The sequence below is a fragment of the Arvicanthis niloticus genome, chromosome 18 (genome assembly GCF_011762505.2).
Source record: "Arvicanthis niloticus isolate mArvNil1 chromosome 18, mArvNil1.pat.X, whole genome shotgun sequence".
In the NCBI taxonomy this organism is placed as follows: domain Eukaryota; kingdom Metazoa; phylum Chordata; class Mammalia; order Rodentia; family Muridae; genus Arvicanthis; species Arvicanthis niloticus.
The window spans coordinates 38,357,517-38,367,533 of record NC_047675.1 but is presented as its reverse complement, the minus strand read 5'-3'; positions in this window follow the sequence as shown (position 1 = coordinate 38,367,533).

Here is a 10,017-nt window from a genome sequence, read left to right as displayed (position 1 = left end):
ATAAGAACAGTGGAGTCTGACTTTTTGCCAGGTTTCAGAGGCAAGGGCCCTACTATACTTGTGATAACCCAGTTTTTAAAAAAATAAAAATAAAACAAGCATTTTTTATTTTTTAAATCATTCCAAAGTTCCAGTACCCACAGGCAGAAGGAACCTGAAGTTCAGCGTTTGTGCCTCCCCATGTCTATCAGGATGTGACATCCAATATGAACCAATCAAAGTTAAATATGAAAGCTTTTCGTTTTGGTTTTCTCTCCATCCAGTAATCCAAATGTTTACCTTGAAACTTAGTTATTTGTAATGTAGACAAGCTTCTGTATTTTAAAAGGAGGAACAGTTGGTTTAAAAACTGGAAACTTCCTTCGTACACAACAATAAAGTCACATTATGAAGACTTCAGAGTAGAAGAAGACTTCAGGGTCTACAGTACGGTACAATTGGGAGGTGACATACATCCTTTAAGAGACAGGTCCAGGAGGTCTTTAGGGCATTTGATGGTGCCAGTCTTCAAAGAAACTCAGAGAGCCCTCCTACAGCCCCTTAGCAACACTCACAAGAGATTTATTGCAGAAATAAGAGCCTGACCCCACTCAGACCTCTGGCTTCCTATCTAGAGAGTGAGCTTAGCTCCCACACACTGTCCTGCCATGAGACAAGGCCAGTCCTGCCATAAGAAAAGGCCAGGACCCTCATCAGAGCTGGGGCAAAACCAGCACCATGTTTTCTAAGCTCCAGAACTGAGAAGCCAAATAACCACGAGCTTTTCTTTATAAATCTAGCCATCTCGGGTATTCTATTCTAGGAATAGAGATGAAGCAGTGCCGGGCTTCTTACCTGAATCATGCTTCAGGATTATCATACAGTTCCTTCCCACCAGCCACACTGCATCCCACCTAACCCCTCTCGGAAGCACTCCGCTGCATCAAACACTTTCCTCCTCTACCACCTCAGCCATTCCTTTAGTATGCTGTTTACCTGAGAGCTCTGATAATTTCCACATATAGTTGTATCTATTTCTTATGCATGCGTTCACGCCTGTAAACAGAAAATGTGAATTTCAAGAGAGCAAAGGTCCCGTCTATTGGGTGAGCCACTCCAAATCAGAACCCTTCATACTCACAGACACATAGGAAATCCAGATTAAATGTTTTTATGTAAATGTGTAACTAAAATATTTATAAACACGTTAACAGAGGTCGTGTAACATAACGCAAGCTTGTTAGATAAAATGTTATAACTGGAAGTTCATTAAAAAAATGGGAGCTGGGAAGAAAATGAAGGGGTTACAGAGACAAGAAGGATACCTTTAAAATTAGGACATCAAGCGGGCAGGAACTACGGTGTGAGGGTGTGAAGGCCTTGGGAAACCTAGTCTATAGAAGTCACTAAACAAACAACAGGCAGAATGATAAGAGGAGGGCAGAATGATAAGAAGGAAGAGACAGAGTGGGCAAGATGATGAGAAGGGAGAACAGGAATCCACAGACTTGAAGTACACATTCACCACATTACACACACTACAGTTACAAAACCCTTCTATGGAAGGGCCAAAAGTTGAAGGAAATCATGCTTAAAGAATTAATGGAAGAAATGCTGAGAGACAGTTCAAGAGGTATGGATGCTGATAACCTGACTTTAATCACTGAGAGCCACATGCTAGAAGAAACAAACTAACTCTCCAAGCCATCCTCTGACCTCCACACAGGTGCTGTGACACCCCATCCCCACCCCAGATAAATAAATAATAAATATAATAAAAATTAAAGGAAAGTATATTGACAATGATTCAATTGACAAAAAAAAAAAAAAAAACCAATAAAGATAGAGAAACGACTTTTTAAAAATGCAAGTAAAAGAAATCTGATTTTGTAAACTAGCAACACTGGAAGGGAGGCAAATCACTAAAATAGTTCAATAGCAGGTTTGAGCTGGCAAAATATTATGTATTAAAGAGATAGAATGAAATCATGCTATCAGAATAAAAGAAGGAGCAAAAGCAGGTACTTCTTTGACGTGGCAAATCATGCCAACATACGCACAATGAGAGCCATAGAAGGAATAGTGATACAGAAAGAAATGGAAGAAAAATAATATTTAAATAAATAGTGGCTAAAAGCATCCTGGACTTGATTTAAACTTTAACACACAATCCCAACAAAAATGCTCAACAAATGCCTAACTAGCACAAGCTTTAAGCAACATACACCGATATATTCCAAAGGTATCTTGTTCTGCTTGAGTTGTGTTCCCAAATGAATGTTGAGAGCCCAACCCCTGGGACTGGTAGTGTGGCCATCTTTGAAACTGGATTGTTTTCATATTTAATCAAGTCTGGAAGAGATCATATTGAATAGCATGGCCGCTAATCTAACAACCAGCATTCTTTTTTTTCCTTTTATTTGCTATTTTATTTATTTACATTTCAGATGTTATCCCCTTCCCCCATACCCCCCACCCCCACTAATCCCTTATCCCATCTCTCCTCCTCCTTTTTTGCCTTTATACTGTTTAAATTACATGCAAATATTAAAGCAGATCTAGGTTGAAGAACTAGCAATACAACAGTTGCAAATAGTCAAAGAACAAGCAAGACAATAAACTCAGATAATCAAAGGACACGCACAACAATAAACAGAGTCCTGTGATCACTATTTCTAAGGGCTTATCAGGATGATCAAAATATTTGAGCCTACTTCCCTGTCCCAGCCCAAAGTCATTTTCATGCCTGAAGCCTACTTCTTTGTTCTAGCCTAAGATTTAGATTCCTGCCTGAAATTTCTTCTTTGTTCTAACCTAGGATTTAGATTTCTGCCTGAAATTATGTCTTTGTTCAACCAGCATTCTTATGAGAGAAATTTGGACACAGAATCAAGGACTATAAAGCAGAAGCAGAGACTGTGAGTCACGGAAGAAAGAAAAAACTGTCAGAAGCAAGCAGGAACTAGGAAAGAACCTCCTCCAGGGGTGGCAGGGGTGGCAGGGGTGGCAGGGGTGGCAGGGGTGGCAGGGGTGGCAGGGGTGGCAGGGGTGGCAGGGGTGGCAGGGGTGGCAGGGGTGGCAGGGGTGGCAGGGGTGGCAGGGGTGGCAGGGGTGGCAGGGGTGGCAGGGGTGGGGTGGAGCAGATAAGACAGGGTACACTATTGAAACTTTGGTTTGGGACTTTTATCCACATTTCTGTGCAACAATAAATTTCTGTGATTTTAAATCATCAGATGATGGAACTTATTATGGCATCAGGAAGAAGCTAGTACCATAGCCTGGTACTATGACATATGCCTGCAACCCCAGTGCTCAGGAAGCTGAAGCAGGAGGATTACAAGTTTGAGGGCAGTTTGTGCTAAAGTAACAAGATCCCACCAAAGAGAGAGGTGACAGTAGAGAAAGAGAAGGGAGGGGAAAGGGATGGAGGGATGGTGGAAAGAAGACATGTATAGTTCAACTGTCAATCAGAAGAAAGCTTGGAAACAGCAAGAAAAACAGCGAACATGTACTGAGCTTCAGGGAAAGAAAAGATTATTAACAACTGACTTCTGTCAGCACGCTGCAGTGCAGAGTGAAGGGAGGGGTCAAATTTGGCTACCCAGTCATATGTCCTCTCAAAATCCATCCTCCCAAAACAACGATCAGACAACAAAGACTCAGACTATGTGTGGACAACATTCAGGAACTCAAATCCACAGATACCATAAAAAATAAATCAGTAGGTGGGATAACCATCGCAGAAGTTTTTTCCTTAACTACTCCGAAGACCATAGACTTGCAGTAAGACAAAATTATAAGACGTAATGCTGTGGTGTATATATCAGCAGCATCACAGATCAGGGGGTAGGGACAGGAGGCAGAAAGATAGTTCAGCACTTAAGAGTGTATGCTTCCCTTCCAGAGGCCTGAATTCAACTCCTAGTACCCGCATCAGGGAGCTTACACCCTTCTCTCCTCCAACTTGCAGGGGATCCCACACCCACTTCTAGCCTCCAGTGGCACACACATGGCAGATACACAGATCTCCAACTAAAATGCAGCCAAAACCCTAACAAAGAATGTAAATGGTAAAGACAGTAAAAGAGAAAGAGATTAATACAAAAAAGGAGGCATTACAAAGGAAATATTAAAATAGTAAACATAAATTGATAACTAAAAACCATTTCTGGACCCGAGAGATGGCTCAGTGGTCAAGATAGCGCACTGATCTCGCAGAAGACCGAAGCTTGGTTCTCATTGGCTCTACGCACATATGCGCGCTTGCAATGATACACACATCGTTCAAAAATAAATTTTTTATTAAAAGTTATTAGAAAAGTTATTAAATTATGTCCATGGGTAGAGGCTCTAACCTGAAAACAAAATTCTCCAGAATGATTTTTTTTTTTAATCTAAATGTGTAGCACCCTGAAGAAAGGTATTCAGTGTTTTCTAAGGGCGCACGGTGTTTTCTAAAAGGCTGCTTAGGGAAAGATGAGAAATCAGATGCCACAGAAAGAGTGGTCACCTCACTGAAAAACTGCTATTAGAGAAAGTGGATTTTAAAGCAAAAACATGAGAGAGGTAGGACACACATTTCATAATAATAAAAGCTTGATCATCTAAAAGATAATACCAATTAAAATTTTTATGCACCTACAAATTCAAAACACATGAAGCAAGGAATGATGGCTCTGAAGGAAAAATAAGCAATCCAGCAATCTCAGTTGGAAGCTTTTTTTTTTATTACAATTTCAGCACTGGATTCCACATGGCACTTAAAATCAGTCAGGAGAGGGAAAGAGGATCCAGAGCCAGGAATATTACCTTTGAAAAATGAAAAAAAAAAAAAAAAAAAAAAATTTTAATGAACGAGGCAGTTCAGGTTTAAAATGTGATCTTCACAATAAATGGAGCCAGTACAATTTCATATCCTTGTGCAAACACACACACACACACCTAAACATGTTTCACATTGTATGAACTTAACTAAAAATATTTTATGTAATACAAACATTCAATTTTAAAACTTCTCAAAGGGAGAAAAAATGGAAGACAACCTTTGGGTCTTAAAATTAACAAAATAAAATTGTTTTGTTTACCTGTGACAGACACAGTGAGTATTACACAAAAAGGGATGTGCTTTTGAAAGATTTTATTTCTAATTTCAATTATCTGTATATGGGGGAGGGGTAGTATTCACTCGTGTGAGCACAAGTATCTGTGCCGTCCATAAAAGGGCATCAGGAGCCTCTGGTAGTGCATGATGGGAAACAACTCAAATCCTCAGCAAGAGCATCAAGGGCTCTTAACTGCTGCCATTTCTCTAGCCCCCAGAAAGGCATTTTTAAAGGTAAATTGAAATATATAAAAATTAACACATGTTCATTAGATGACAGTTTTTAGAAAGTGGAATGATCAACCACAACCAAGGAGAAAATGATTACAAACTAAATCGAAGTTTTTGTTGCTTTGGGCTATTGTTTGTTGTTATTTCTGAATTTTGGAGGGGATATCACTTTATTACATTTCTCCCTTCCTTTTACTCCCTCCAACTCTCCCATGTATCCTTCCCTACTCTCCTTCAAATTCACAGCCTTTTTATTAATTGTTATTGCACACATATATGTACACACACATGTATTTCTAAATGAAACCTGTTCAGTCTGTATAATGCTACCTGCATGTGTGTTTTCAAGGCTGACCATTTGGCCCTGAACAAACAGGTGGTGAGCTCTTCCCTGGGGAGGACCAACCCCACCCAACCCCGCTCCCAGCTTCTGTCAGTTCTCTATGGTTGTTTGTGTAGGGTTGAGAACTTGGGGGCTTTCCTCCATTCAGTCTGGCATGTCCATTGGTGTCATTCTTGTTTGGCTCACATTTGGACAGTCATGTTGGTGAGACTTTAAAGGTATAGCTAATGAAGTCGTGGTTGTTGAAGGAGACTCTACAACCACTAATTCACTAAGCTAGCACAATCCCTAACAACAATCTATAAACATTTGTCCTTATACCCACAAGTAAGTGTAGTCCTTACACCTCATAAGCAAAATATATGTTTAACAAAGTATCAGTCAATGGGAAAATTTTAAGAGGGCAAAAGTTGTGATGCTTCACAGAGAAAACAGAAAACATGGACTTTCATTAGTATCGCAGATGATTGTAATGAAACCACGCAAGACACACTAACACGCCTGTTAGAATAACTAACACCAGAAGGCTCATTGAAGTGAAAATTTCTGGTTTCATTGGAGACCCAGTTGTGTGATGTGATGTTTTTCTGGAAACTATCTTATGAGAAGGACATTTTGCTGAAGCAGACAAACAGGAGGATGTTTGGCTAAGAACAGATATGTGGTGTTCTTCTGGAAGGTGCCTGGTGAAAGGGCATGTGATGTTTTGCTGGAGCAGATGCTTGAGGGGACACAGAATGTTTGGAAAGGGTATAAGTATAACCTACCAGACAGTGGATGATGCTATGGCATAGATTCACTCTATTGGTCTTTGTCAGGCTTTTCAGACACTGATCTTCACTGAAGATGCTCTGGCATTGGTTCGCCTTGCTTTCTTCTCTTCACTTGCTATAACTTTATAGAGATACCCCAAAGAACATCTGGTGTTATTTCAGCAGTTTCTTGGCACTTGATCAGCATTAGTGGAGTCTCATAGTTTGTCTTGGATGGAGCCACTACTGCTGATTTGGGTTTGGTGTTTTGCTACTGGACTGGACTGCTGACAATGAAGATTGAAATTGCCCCCAAGGAACTTCTTCTAAACAGGTCCACATCGCCCTTGTCCTATTAGCCATCTTCCTCCCCTACCTTTGGTTGGTGGGCTATAAGGGAGGTTGAAGTGTTTAAGAATCTTAGTTAAAGTAGGCTTTGAAAAATATAAGCCTACAGCTCATTATATCAAATTTGAGAGTCTGTGGGGACACTGGGGTTATAAAGTACTACTGGTAGAAATGTAACTTAGTTCAACCAGTTGGTAGTTTCTAAAACGGTCATAGATATAATATGTTGGTTTCTGTATTAAACCCTTGCAACTATGGGTTTTCTCCCCCAAAACAGAGATCTTTAGTTTCTATGAATACCTAGACTTAAAGGTTCCAGTAGTACACATGTGTGCATTGCACATGAGTGTGTGTGTGTGTGTGTGTGTGTGTCTGTGTCTGTGTCTGTGTCTGTGTGTGGTGTGTTGATGATGATGATTGAAAGTTGATGATGATATAATCATCTAAAAATTCAGACAATCTAAGGACCATCAACAGAGAGATGGACAATCAAACATTGATGTGTTCCTACAAGTAAATACTGCTAGGCATCTGAAAGTACAATCTACTGATACATACAACAACATGGATGCATACCAGCTCACTCATAGGGACTGGAAGAACCACACTTTTAAAGGAGTACCAGTTCTCTAAAGGGGAAGATAGTAAGTATCAGGCTCCGCAGGCCACTAGAGCCTCGTTGTAACCACACTCTGCTGTTGTTACAACAATCATACAGGAAAGCCAATGTGGTCCCAGAGACATGGCATGGTAAGTAAAGGAACTTGATGTGCAATCCTGAGGACCTGAGTTCAATCCCCACAACTCACAGAGGAGGATGAGAACCAAATGCTAAAAGTTGTCCTCTGAACTACACACACACACACACACACACAAACACACACACACACTTAAAATAAGTAAAACTTTGAAATGTAAAGTCAGTGTGCTACATGCCAATATTTGTTTGCAGCTGTGCTAAATCTGACCAATAGCCTATGCTTGTTGATCTTTGTTCCTAAAAAATACAAATCAATCTGCTGTGACACAAAACAGTTGTGGAGGTGGGAAGTGGGCAGGAAGGAGGGATTCCAGGAGACTAGGAGGGAGTTTTGGCAGAAGATGGCAACAGCAATTATCTTGATGATGGTGATTGTTTCACAGGTGGATACATGTATTAAAATCTAATAAATTATGAATTTTAAATATGTATGGATAATTATATGTCAATTACACACAAATAAAGCTATTAAAAATCAATTAATGCATCTTGTCACATTAACAATAAATTAGAACCATGATATGAGCAAATTAATACATTCATATTTTTTTGAAATTTGACATCATGATATATGGCACCTTACAATACACTGGGTGTATAGAATATATTCAGTGGAAGTGCTTACGAGTGGGACATAGGGACATAATGGGAAAGTGTAATATGATTATCGTAGCTTTTGAAGAAACTAGGTTATTGTTTCAAGCCCAAATAAGCAATTGAACAATATGTATATTTGGGTTAATAATAGCTACTTTGGGGACTAAAGAGATGGCTCAGAGGTTCAGAGCATTGCTGCCCTTATAGAGGACCTGAATTGGTTTCCCAGCACCCATGTCAGGGCTGCTCACAACTGCCTGAACTCTAGCTCCAGTGAATCAGATGCCCCCTACTGACCTCTGCAGGCACTGCATTCATATACACATATGCACAGACATATAACTAAAATAATAATCCTTTAGTAATAGTAATAATAATAAGATAGATAGATAGATAGATAGATAGATAGATAGATAGATAGGATACATAAGATAGATACATAGACAGAAAGACAGACAGACAGACAGGCAGACAGACAGGCAGGCAGGCAGATAGATGATGGATGGATGGATTTTTTTTAATGGCCTTATATTAAAACCAGGACAGCAATGACATTTTATCTGTAAATCTCAGTGTAGTTAGTGCTGTATTTAGTTAGTCTAATGTGTTATAATATATATAGATTGTGGCATACTGCGCCCAGTGAATTCACCAATAATCAATAATAATGAGTTGGTTGCACTTAAAGCTATTTATCATGTCAATTTTCAACCACACACTAATATAGAGAAATCGGGGAGATGAGTTTCCCCATACTCAGAGCACAGCTTCTACAGTAAGCACCTGTCCTTCCCCTTAGCATCTGCCCCACCCCCACCTCCTCTTCTGGCTCAAGTATGTCAAAATTGATCTCCAGACATTACAGTCTTTACCTGGAAACACTTAAATATATCTGAGATGGTTTTTTTTCAGTTAAGGACCATATTGGCTCACAGTTTGGGTGGCAGGTGTCTGAGATCACAGAGTCTTTGCTCACTGAGAGCTGTCTTCTCTCTGCAGCTGAGGCCTTCTCCTACCCTCCCTCCCTAGTCTTCCGTTCATTCTCTCCTTCTCTCCTTTCCTCCTCCACTCCCCCTCCCTCCTGGAAGCTCACCATCTTGCTCCGAAAGCCCTACCTTCTCCCTTTTCCACCTTGCACATCTCCCACAACAAACTCTGGACACATCTAATCTCATCTAATCTTGGCAATTGATTCTCCAACACCAGAAGCACACTAATTGTAAATGTAAAACTTTTTAAAAAGAAAAAGAAAGAAAAAAATAGTGTGTATAGGAGCTAAGCTTTCATCCAGGGAGACTGAGGTGGCAGATAAGTAATAAGAATTCTAGAACAAACCACGGGATAATGAGTTTCAGATGGAAGTAGGAAATCATGTTTATCATATATGCTTACAGATGGTTACAGGGAAAACAATTATAAACACATTACACACATGTGTTAGTATACACACATTTCTTCTTGATTTCTCAGCTTGATACCACAATGACAAGGTGTAGACTTGACGCTCCAACCATGGTTTCTTCCATTAAAAGGTCTAAGCATTGTTCTCTTGGTAACAGTTTTTATTTTGTTGTGCCTAACAGTTATCACCTGAGATATTATTTTAACCACAACACAGCAAGCCATTATAGGAATTTAAATGCTAGCTAATTTAATAGATGAAGATAGTATTTAGTTGTTTTTGACAGAACAAAGGCCAGAATGGAATGGGAAAATGGCAATGATTGAGGTGGGTTCCTCCTCACTAGATTATGTAACACAGTTCTCCGTGGAAAATTAGCATTTAGATACCATGTTGCCATGAAAACTAGCATTTAGATACCATGTTGCCATGAAAACTAGCATTAAGATACCATGTTGCTGTGCTGATGTTGCCCTGCTGATGCTATGGTGCTGATGCTGAGGC